The following is a 12,359-nucleotide window of genomic DNA, read 5'->3' as shown; positions in this document are numbered from 1 at the left end:
TTAGTCCAGGGAAAAGTGGATGCTCCTTTTGTCTGATCTATCTGTATTCCTTACAGTTTTCTCTGTTTTTTATTAGCCAAGCTCTCATTGAAGCTAACAGTATTTAAATTGATCATTCCCTATTCAAATTCCTGTAAGAGAAGATTAACATCCTGCGTATTAAAGAAATGAAAAAAACAAACACCAAAAAAAAATTAACAAAGGAACAAAAGAACTAACCAGATACTTCTCAAAAGAAATACAAATGGCCAACAAATATATGAAAAAAAGGTTCAGCATCTTTAGCAATTAGGATAATGCAAATTAAAACTACATTGAGGCGGGGAGGGAAGAATAGAAGTTCATTGAATTAGACAAAGGGAATGAAGGGAAGGGAGGGGAATAGGAATAGGAAAGACCGAAGAATGAATCAGACATAACTTTCCTATGCTCATATATGAATATACCAGCAGTGAAACTTCACATTATGTATAACTACAAGAATGGTATCCTAATTAGAATAAGTTATACTCCATGTATGTATAATATGTCAAAATACACTCTACATGTATATCTAAAAAGAACAAGTAAAAATAATAAATAAATAAATAAACAAATAAAGAAATTGAGCTGCTGGGGGAAAGAAACTACACTGAGGATTCATCTCACTCCACTTAAAGTGGCGACCATCAAGAATGTAAACAATAATAAATGCAGGGAAATATGTGGAGAAAAAGGAAAAGTTTTACACTGTTGGTGGGATTGTAGATTAGTGCATTCCACTATGGAAATCAGTATGAAGGTTTCTCAAAAGACTAGGTGTGGTGGGAGGAGGGAAGAGAAAGAGGAAGTCTGGAGATTGATATTGGCCAAATTATATTGCTATATTTTGTGCATGTACAAACATGTAATGACAAATCCTACCATTATGTACAACTATAATGAAGCAATTTAAAAACATAGCTAAGCATGGAATACCATATGACCTAGCTATAGCACTCCTCAGTATCTCTCCTAAAGAATACCATAGTGAACATGCATACCCATACTTATAGCAGCACAACTCATAATAGTCAAACTATGACACCAGCCTAGATGTTCATCAACAGATAAATGGATGAAGAAAAAATGTGGTATATATATACACAATGGAGTTTTATTCAGTCGTAAAGGAGGAGAATTATGTCATTTTCAGGAAATGGATGGAACTTGAGAGCATTATGTTAAGCAAAATATAAGTGAAACTCAGAAAGTCAAGGATCATGTTTCCTCTCATATGTGAATGTTCGAGAGGAAAAAAGAAAAGAAGGGAAATCTCATGAAAATTGAAGGGAGATTAGTAGAGAAGAGGAAAAGGACAATACATGGCAAAAGGGGAAAAAAAGAGGGAATACCGGGGAATTATATTGGCCAAATTATATTGTTATATTGCGTGCATACAAATAGTTAACAATGAATCCTGCTATTACGTACAATTGTAATACACCATTAAAAAATGGATATAAAACAAAAAAATTTCCAAATACTTATTGATAGCTTATTTTATTTTTTAAAAGTTGTTGATGAACCTTTATTTTATTCATTTATTTTTATGTGGTGCTAAGAATGGAACCTAGTGCCTCACACATGCTAGGCAAGCACTCTACCACAGAGCCCAAACTGCCCAAACTGGGCAGTTTCTTTTTAAATAAGCTCCAGTTATACCTTAATTTCCACCATAGGGTAAAAATGAAGTTCCTTAATGGAAAAAAAATTAAAAAGCAAGGTGGGAGAAAAAATCCTGTATGATTTATGTTTTTTGGTCAGACCCTGACCGATGTAACTGGCATCTATTTTTGCACATTTATAATTAAAGAATATCTTCCATATCTCTTATTTAAGAGTATAAAAGGCTATGGGTTATAATCCAAGAAGGTCGTGTTATTAACTCATATTTTTCTTGTTTTTGGTCAGCAATAAAAGCAACATTATGTAAGCTTTTCAAGGGTTCCAAACACAATGAATTTCTCGAAAAAGTTCATTGTAAATAGAAAGTAATAAGTTAATATTTTTGAGATCCTTTCCTGTGGTTGATAACAGTATGGCAGATATTTTGCTTAAGAATTCTAGTTGTTCACTCAAGTCCTCTCAGTTATAAAGTGACACTATGTTATTACTGAAATCTGTCTGGGGTTATGACACTTGGGATTTCATCATTAAAATGTGTGTCTGCACCCTCCTGCTCTAGGAATTTTGTCAGCAAAGTCTCAGGTGCTATATTTTCTATGATTGATGACATTTATTTAGACCTTAAGAATTTGTAAGGCCAATAGATTTCTGAACTTAACTCATTTTGTTTAAAGACTTGTGCTTAAATATATACTGTGCTTGAAAGGTATTGTGCAGCTGAGGTTTGGGCGGACTGACAAAACACATTTAATGGAAATATTAAAGCATTTGGGGGGATGGGTGGCCAGTGGGCAAAGGGCAATGTTTCCTTTCCTTTTTACCTTAATGACTAAAAATAGCTCAAATAAAATTAGTGCATTTAGCACCATTATACCTGCATCAGGAAATAAAATTATATCAATGCTTTTAAAAAGGTGAAGGCACTTTTCAGATTTATAGTCAGATGGTGTTTATTCTTTGCCCAGACACCTTTCTGTACCAGGTCTGATGCAACTAAACAGTGTGTTCCTCCCTTGTCTTGAAAGGAGTAAATGCCAAGCCCAAAAGTCTAAAGGATCTTAAAATGCGCAAACGGAAATTCCAAGGTCAACAGATTGATAGCATTCAGGGACACATAACCTTGCTTTGTTAGGTCTGAGCCGCGTTGGTGATGTTCCTCTGCATGCTTACTAGATGGCGCTAGAGTTCACGTCTCTTATCTAGCTTCTCTCCACAAACCTCTATTTCAAACTATTGGGAGATCAGACCCTTACTTTTAGCGTTGGTATTGTTAGATTTAAACTCTTCCTATCTTAAGAATGTTATTTGTTTAGTATCCACAGAGTTTTTCCCTGATATAATTTAAGGCCAGTCATTTACCTCTAGCCCTTACATAAAAGTGTTTTATTTGAATATTCATGCTTGGAGAATGGACTAAACATATTCAGAAGGAGCTATAGAGAAAAAAAAAATCTTGGTGCAAATTGAGTTTTCGATATATGTCTATCTTGAAAATTGAGTAGTGAAATTGAATGATGCATGCTTCTTTTAAGCTTAGAAAACATTTTTGCCTTAATTACATCAATGCTTCAGATGAGGCGTTGGCATAAAAACAGTTCCTCTTGACTAGGAGAGGGATTTGAGATGAAGAAAACACAAATTACCTATAAGGTATTGTTTTACTTAGTCATAAATAATGAAATTCCACATTTTAAAAGAGATAATATCAAATTTGCTAGTTTCTTCCTTTATTTTGGTTAAAAAGAAATAAAAATAGTGTAGATATATAAATTTTTTTGATCCTATTGACTTTGTAGAGGTAATTAATATTAAGAATTTAATGCTTATTCTTCAATAAATTTTTGAGACATAATGCGCCTGTTTTTGAACTGGGTGTGGTGGTGTGCAACTGTAATCCCAGCTACCTGGAAGGCTAAGACAGGCAAGGCAGGAGGATTGCCAAGTTTGAAGTCTGCCTCTGCAATTTAGTAAAATAAACTTTTATTTCAAAATAAAAATAAAAAGTGTTGGGGATGTAGGTCAGTGGTAGAACACCCCTAGGTTCAATTCCCAGTAGAAATAAAAATATAAAATCTGTGTTTTTGTTTTGTAGATTTTTATATATAATTTTCTCTATGTTTATAAATAAATTGTGATCTTTGTATACCCTTGCTGTCTCATGATTTAATCATAATAGTAAAAAACACTGTAGACTTCAGAAATTAATTAAAAGTGTCTTATTCCAGTTCAGCAGAAAAATGTCCAAAGGAAATAATTTTTATCAATAATGAATGCATTTTGTTTATAAAGTCTTAATGCATAACAAAACTTCTCTTTGAAAACTTATTTCTTCAATTCCTTATTGTTAGTATAACTCATGACCATAACAATGTATTAAAGATTCACTTCTTTCTCACTTCAAGCTTCCCTAAATTCTTGACCCGATTCTGCTCACATTCACCATTTTCTCTCTTCTCTCTATGGCTTGGTTCTTTATTATGTCAATCAATTTAGCTTCTTATGATGTTTTTCTTTCTTCAATATGTAGATTTTGCATACTGAAGTAGGATTTTGAAGTTGACTGAGCAAACAATAGCCTGTTTCTACTGAAGGAAAGATGAAGAGGGAGAGGGAAGATAGTAAACACTTTATAAGACATTTTCTTTTTATTCTGTATGTGTCTGCCCCGGCAGACACACACAGTCACACACTCTGAATCTCTTCTTTTGTTACATAAATAGAAGATCATACCATATATATTATCCTATTTCTTGCCTTTCCTGCTCAACAACTTATTTTGGACATTTCTTCATAGCAGTACACACACATCTACGTTTAAAAAATCACATACTTTATAGTATTTCAGGCATGATTGTATCGGTATGTACTTTGTACAACTGTTTCCCTCCTGATGTTTGGGTTGTTTCTAATTTTACACACTTATTCTGTGAATACTCTTGTAGATACACTTGTGTATTTCCAAAGGCACTTAGAACTGCAGTTGTTGGTGTGTAAATTCATAATTTTGATGAACATATTGCTTTCCTAAAAGGCCCTGCTGATTTATGCTCTCATCAAAAATACATGAACATGCCCATATTACTACTCTCTTCCAAACGCTTAGTATTTGAATATTTACAATTCAAATATTAAAATTACCTTATAAATATTTTCAATTTTTATCAATAATGAATGCATTTTGTTTATAAGGTACAATAGAACCATAGATTTATATTTTTAAAACTAGCATTCTTTTCAGTGCTCTTGTTCTGAAACTCTTACTAAAGTCAGATGTTGAATCTCCTGGATTGTTTCTTTCATACGCTAGATTTGGCTCCAATAATTCTCAGTTCTGAAGTTTCTGTGTGTAGTAACCTAACAAATGTTTGTTTCTTATTGATGTTCAGAGTGAGTTGGATGGGATAGAATTTTTTCCACATGCTTTGTCAGATACTCAAGAGATGGAAGATCCACCATTTGATATGGAGTTTGTCATCATGACTGGAAAGAGAAAGGATGATCTCTCTTCTCAGTCTGGAGATGTCACACATCACTTCTGCCCACATTTTATTGGCCACAACTAGTCATATGACCCTGCCTAGTGCCGAGGATGCTGGAAAATATGGTAGAATTATTTAGCATATCTTTGCCACAAAACCACATGGCTTTTTTTCTTTTTACTCCTTTTATTCAACTCTGATATTTTGATTTATTTTGTATGATATGGCCATAATTTTATCTTTCAGTCTTTTAAAAAATTAGTTATTTTACCTTTTGTTGATATAATTTTAATTTCTGAGATCCATTTCCCTTAATATTCTTTACTTTTTAAAACATTTTCCTCTGGTTTCATGAATTTAATTCGTTTTATTTTTTATTAGAAGGTAGTAATTTAATTTAAACTTCACCTTTCTGGTCTACCACCTACTGCTGCACTGCCATCAATACAGCAAATTCTCTTATTCTGTTTGGTTTTGTTGACTTCTCTCTTTCCTGTCAGAGGCTTTACTAAGGGGTCTGACTCATTATGTACATTAAAACAATAGAAAGAAGATTGCAGTTTCCTTGGGTAGGGAGGGATTGGGAAGAGGTTTGTGGAGTGCTTTTTTGATTAGTCCAATGTATTGAACTGGGAGTATTTGAGTATCTCCCCCCACGCTTAGGCTACTCAGTTTCCCCCAAGAGACTCCTTCAATCTCTGAATATTTGGAGAATATAACTTGGCAACCAGTGTCCTAGGAGCCAATTGAGGAAAGTGAGTAGTGATCTCACTATTTATTGTGAACAATTTCACCTGTAATTGCCCTGTTCCTAGTCTATGTTGTGGCAGAATGGCTACCTTTCCACCAAAATTCTTGTTTCCACATCTGTGGTATGTGGAATTATTATTGGAAGCATCTTCATTGCCAGAATCTATATTTTCCATTCCCTGTTTTGTCTTGGTGTATCTACGTATGCAACCCGTAAATTGTTGTATTCTTCTCATTGTTCCAAAGATGATTCACATGCATCCTTCTTTTAGTCAGTTTTCATGGAGCTAGACCTCAGGGAGACTGAATTACATTTCAAAGATAGTAGGTTTTCAGTGTAAATCTCTAGAATACTCTGTAGAAGTATATCCCTAGATTATGCTGAAGAAAATACAAAATGAAATTAATACTATTGCTGCCACAATAAGTTACTATAAATTTAGTGACTTAAAACAACAAATTTATTATCCTACAACTATGAAGTCAGAAATCTAAAATGGATCAAGAGGGCTGCATTTCTTTTGGGGGCTGTAGAGGAGAATTGGTGCCCTTGATTTTTAGCTTCTAGAGATGGCCTGAATTCTCTGGCTCATAGCCTTTTACTCACATCATTCAAATCTCTGCCTCAGTTGTCATATTCCTTCTCATTCCAGCCTTCTGCCTTCCTCTTATGATGACCCTTGTGATTGTATTTTTCCTCCTGGCTATTCCAGGCTATTCTCTCCATTTTAAGATCCTTAATCTCATCTCATGTGCAAATTCCCTTTTGCTATATAAGGAAGCATAACAATAGATTTCAGAGATTAGATCCTGGGTACCTCTGGGAGACCATTACTCTGCCTACCAGAGAAAATGTCTATTCTTCCTACCTGTTTGTTCATGAGCTCACTACTGTTATATGAATAAGTAAAAAACCCCAAACTTCTGTCATATAACAGCAATGACATTTGGGAATTTATTTGTTATAGTTTTTAGCATTATGTTAACTAATATAGATTTTAAGGTGGAGTAAGTAAATCCATAAAAACTTAAAATGGTGACTTTGAATTGGCAGATAAACAATGAATAGTGAGGAAACATATGAAAAGCTGTAAAAGTGAGTATAAAATTTCATAAAACTTTTTCATGATAGCATGGAAGGCACAATGAGTTCCTATTGAGTCCCTCACTTTAAAGAAAATATCTGGATAGAACAAGGATTTTAGTATTTTTTTGCTTCTTGTTATACTTCACAAGTTATTCATAAGAAATGAGTTTGGTAAAGAATTGGATAGTATGTAAACAGAATGACTGAGATTAGAGGAAGTTCAGAAATTTGTGGTTTTATCAAGTTGGAAGAACTAACTGCTTCTAAATACCAAACCTTAGGATAGTTTCAGTGGTAAAAATCAAATTCTGGTTAAAAAATTTACTCATTCTTAAGTAAATATCACATTAAGGATATTACCTTCCTTTTAAAAGTTATTGTTTCAGAAAGTACTCTTAAGTTGGTAGAATAAGAACTATGAGAAACAAAATTATAGGAAACTTGGATATATAACTTTTGGGGAGTTTATTAGGAATTGATTAGAAGTAAATTTGGGAGGAAACTGCATAATATAGAGAAATTTTGAAGTTGACTTTAAAAAACATGTGATAGTAAAACATTCATTGAAACCCTAGGACATTACCCCTACTAAGTTGTTTTTGTTTGTCTGTTTTCGTTCCGGTTTGCCTTACACTCTTTTTTTTTTTGGTACCAGGGATTGAACTCAGGGACATTCAGCCACTGAGTCACATCTCCAGCCCTAGTTTGTAGGGTCTCACTAAGTTGCTTAGTGCCTTGCCATTGCTGAATTTGACTTTGAACTCGAAATCCTCCTTCCTTGGCCTCTCACACTGCTGGGATTATAGGTGTATGCCACTGTGCCTGGCTTCTCCAGATGTTTTTAAGATCTCCTCTTTATCTTTTTCTTATTTAGTTCTTACAATGTTTTCAGATGAGAGGTTTTTTTACACTTTTTTGTTTTTTAACCCTAAGGTTTAATGAGTGACTGTCTTCATGGTTTTCAGGGACTGGCTTAAAATACTCTCTACTCTTTTGCTAATTGTTTACAAAAAACAATGCTTTGCTATCTTGTTTAATGTATTTTTAAAATGTTTTTAGCTGTTGATAGACCTTTATTTTTTATTCATTCATTTTTATGCAGTACTGAGAATTGAACCCAGTGCCTCACACATGCTAAGCATGGGCTCTACCACTGAGCCACAACCCCAGACCCTTGTTTAGTGTTTTAACATGCCCTGTATATGCCTCTAGTCACCCTAACATGCCACTGATTTGTGAGTAGAGGCCATAAAGACTTTAGAAATATTAGCAGGATTATTAGAAACATATACATAAAATTTAGTTTCTGTAATGTCTTAGTTGTCCTCTGGAACTACAGTTAAGATATCTAATGACATCTGGTTTCTATAAAACAGTTTTTTCATTAGTATTGCCTCTGTTGGTAGAGGGATTCCCTTTAGCTGTGTCATATAAGGTTCTTTTGGAAAAGTGCTTCCGTGTGTCACATTATATTTTTAAATGGATAAATACATATTGGGGCTAAACAACATATTAGTGAAAAATAGACTGAGCTTACCTGTATAGAAAGTTAGGAAGATTTGTGGGTTTCCTATTGACTTAGAACAAATTTGTGATGCTGTAGGAGTCTTTTTGTGATAGTTATCAGCTGTGCCTGTATAAAACCCCTCCCTTTATAACATCCCAGGTTTATTCACTTTTGAGAGAATGGACACAAGTGTACAGTTCAAATTATATTAAAAGGGCCATTGTCTCTCCTGAACATCATTTAGGACAACATTTGGGTTACACTCTCCTACCGGGTGTTTAAGATCAAGTTGGTAAAAATTTGACTTTCTTCCTAACTACTGTTAAAAGTCAGCTGAAGTTTGTCTGGGTCACTCTTGGGAACTTGTAAGAAGCCCCTTGGCTCCTTTTAGCTTTTTCCTCTACCTGTCTTGCCATCTACCAGGATAGGTCAAAGTCTTGCTGACCACATGTGGCTTCCTGTGGAAGCATCAGAGACATTTCCCTCTCCAATGACCCTTCTATTTAGAGAATGTGCACTCCCCACCCTTTATTTAGAGCTTTTAACTTTCATTTTGTGGAAAAAGTGGCAAAATGCTTCTATATTTTACAATGTCACTTTGAACAGATCAGGCTCTCCTTTTTTTTTTTTTTTTTTTTGTAAATTCTTTTATTTTGTTGTCAAATCTGAAGGTAAGTTTTGCTGGGTATAAGATTCTTGGTTGGCATCCATTTTCTTTCAGAGTTGAAAGATGTTGTTCCAGGCCCTTCTAGCTTTTAGGGTCTGGATTGAAAAATCTGCTGATATCCGTATTGGTTTCCCCCTGAATGTAATTTGATTCTTTTCTCTTGCAGCTTTTAAAATCTGTTTTCATTTTGTATGTTAGGTATTTTCATTATAATGTGCCTAGATGTGGGTCTGTTGTAATTCTGTGTATTTGGAGTCCTATAAGCCTCTTGTACTTAATTTTCCATTTCATTCTTCAGATTTGGGAAATTTTCTGATATTATTTCATTGAATAGATTGTTCATTCCTTTGGTTTGTTTCTCTGTGCCTTCCTCAATCCCAGTAATTCTTAAATTTGACCTTTTCATGATATCCCATAATTCTTGTAGATTCTGTTCATGATTTCTTACCATCTTCTCTGTTTGGTCAACTTTGTTTCAAGATTAAATGTTTTGTCTTCAATGTCTGAGGTTCTGTCTTCTAGGTGTTCTATCCTATTGGTTATGCTTTCCATGGAGTTTTTATTTGGTTTATTGTTTCCTTCATTTCAAGGATTTCTGTTTGTTTTTTCACAATCTCTAACTCTTTATTGAAATGATCTTTTGCTTCCTATATTTGCTCTTTTAACTGTCGATTGGTGTGACCATTCAATGCCTGCATTTGCTCTTTCATCTCATCATTCAATGCCTGCATTTGCTCTTTCATCTCCTCATTAGCTTCCCTGATTGTTTTAATTATGTACATTTTGAACTCCCTTTCTGACATTTCTTCTGCCATGCTGTCATTGAATTTTATTCAGACTCTCATTACCTTCTAAAAATACATTTAAATTCCAATTCCAGTGTGAAGAGTAACACAAAATTGTATGTAAAACTTATTGACAACAGGTTACTTTATTCAGCTATAAAATAACAAATGACATGCATAAATACCAACATAATTATATACAAATCCTAGACTATTCTTACTGATAATTTTAGTTTGGAGGACACCAACTTGGCAAAATGCTCTTCTGAGCTTTATATTTAACTAAATTTAACTTTTAAAGTACAATTTAGAATCCATAGTGTATGGTAACAATAATCACATAACAATAACACATGCAGATGGGTTAACAAAAATCAAAGGATAGCCTTTATTTTCTTATACATTTAGGAAACAGTGTTCATGATCAGAAATTGCCTTAGTCAAAGCAAACAAATATAAAAAAGGTCTTCAAATGACAGTGTGGCCATTCTATGGCAAATACAATGTATAAGAGAGAGCACTTGTTGGTTATCTTGCCATAAAATTGCAAAAAACTTTCATTTTATAAACTTTTACACAACACTAAGGTGTCAGGGTCCTCTCTGCCACATCCTGCATGGAGGAGGAAAAGGTTAACTGCCAGAGGAGAATGTTTGCAAGCTTTTATATCTATTACTCAAAAAACTTATCTATTCAATAAAAAGAGCCAATACTCTTTATGAGAGGGGGTGTGATGGGTCTGGCATAACAACTCTGACCTCTACAACAACCAAGTCGCCCAACTCTCCTTTATTTATAATATGCAGGTAAAAGGGGGCAAGGACTGGGAGGAGCTTCTTCTGTGATGGACAGGATAGGGTGGAGGCAGGGGAGCCATCCTCTTAGGGGGAATATTCCAGGAGGAGACAGGGAACCACTCCCACGCAGTGCCACATGCTTCCCAGCGGCTCCTAGAAGTCAGGCCTCTACTTCTAGTCTGATTCTGTTAAATAAGGATGACTTTCCACACTAAGGCTTAGACAGATATAGTTCTCAGATGCATACATATACCTGGTCACATATATTTAGGGTATCAACTATATCGTTATAACCTAAATAACAGTTGTTTGTTTAACCAGTTATAAAATAATCATTTAAGACTTTAAAATAGGTACAAACCCTAATTCCTTCAAGACTTAGTTTCCCCAAGTAATAAAACCTAACAAATGCAAGAAAATTATCTTGATAGATAAGAGCAGATCAATGTTTCTCAGACTTTGCTTGATATCAGTACATTAAAGTTCAAATAACTTTGTGCTAATTATAGCCAATTTAATCATATACACAAACTTTTTGAGATTTACCTTCTGCAAACCTTTTGCAACTTAAACATTCACAACTTGTTTACATCCTTAGTTTTGTCTTCAATCACCTTGGACTTTAGCACAAGAATATTACTTTACCAGATAAAATACTTTCTCATTCAGAAACATTTCTTTTACTTTCTGATTGTCCATACTAAAATATTTCCATACCTTTAAGTTTCTTTTGTCTTTTTTAGTTTCAGATCCTTTCTTAAATTCATATTCTGAAACAATCCTTATAAATGTTATGTGTGTGTGTAATTTACACAACAAATTTCATCCCAGGAGAGGGATCAGACAATTTGTCATATACAAAGACTGTGTCTTAATCTTTTCTCTTCCAGGTGGCATTCAAGGGGTTGGAGCACAAGATATTTTTGAGCTTGCCCTGTCTACCTTATCATTATCATGATATTATCAACTTTAAGTGAGTTCCCCACTGTCAGTTGCACCCAGAGGCTCCTTTTGGGCCCTTTACTTACACTAAGCATATTGCTATGTAACAGAGGAGGCCCTTTCCATCCTTTTCTTTATGCTTTCTTAAAGATCCCTTTGCAGAGGCTGCCTACAAAACATGAGTTGTCCCTTAGTTTGTCTTTTTCTTTTCTGTGTGTAGTTGTTTATTCTGCCAGTCTCCCCATGCATTTAGTTTGATGGGATACTGTTTTAGCAAGAACTGCTAATGAATATCCCCTGGCCAAATGAGGTGTCCTGTCAGATCTCAAAAGGGGAGACCGCTCCTGTCCCCTGGTTATAAACTAACAGTGCTGGAACCTGCTGCCACATCCTATGTGTCCAGGAGCCTCCACCCTTCATAAGCAAAAGGGGTTGGAAGGCATGTCAGAGGCCAGGTTCTTTGGCCATTTTTCTACAGCCCAGGCAGCTTTTCTGGGACTTTCTTTTTTTTAAAGTTTAGGGCTAGTGTCCTTGACCATAGTGAGATGATCTGCAGCCGCCTGAGGCCAAGCTGAGAAATAGTGCTAGGAGTGCCAGCACTGGGTTTAAAATATTTAAATCTTTTCAACCCTTTCTTCTGGTGTCCTACTCTCCTTGCACACCAGAGGAAGTGCCTTTTGGCACCTCCAACTTAGTTC

This window comes from Sciurus carolinensis, chromosome 1, assembly GCF_902686445.1.
Source record: "Sciurus carolinensis chromosome 1, mSciCar1.2, whole genome shotgun sequence".
Classification (NCBI taxonomy): Eukaryota; Metazoa; Chordata; class Mammalia; order Rodentia; family Sciuridae; genus Sciurus; species Sciurus carolinensis.
The sequence above is the reverse complement of the archived record's forward strand: the minus strand, read 5'-3'. Positions refer to the sequence as shown.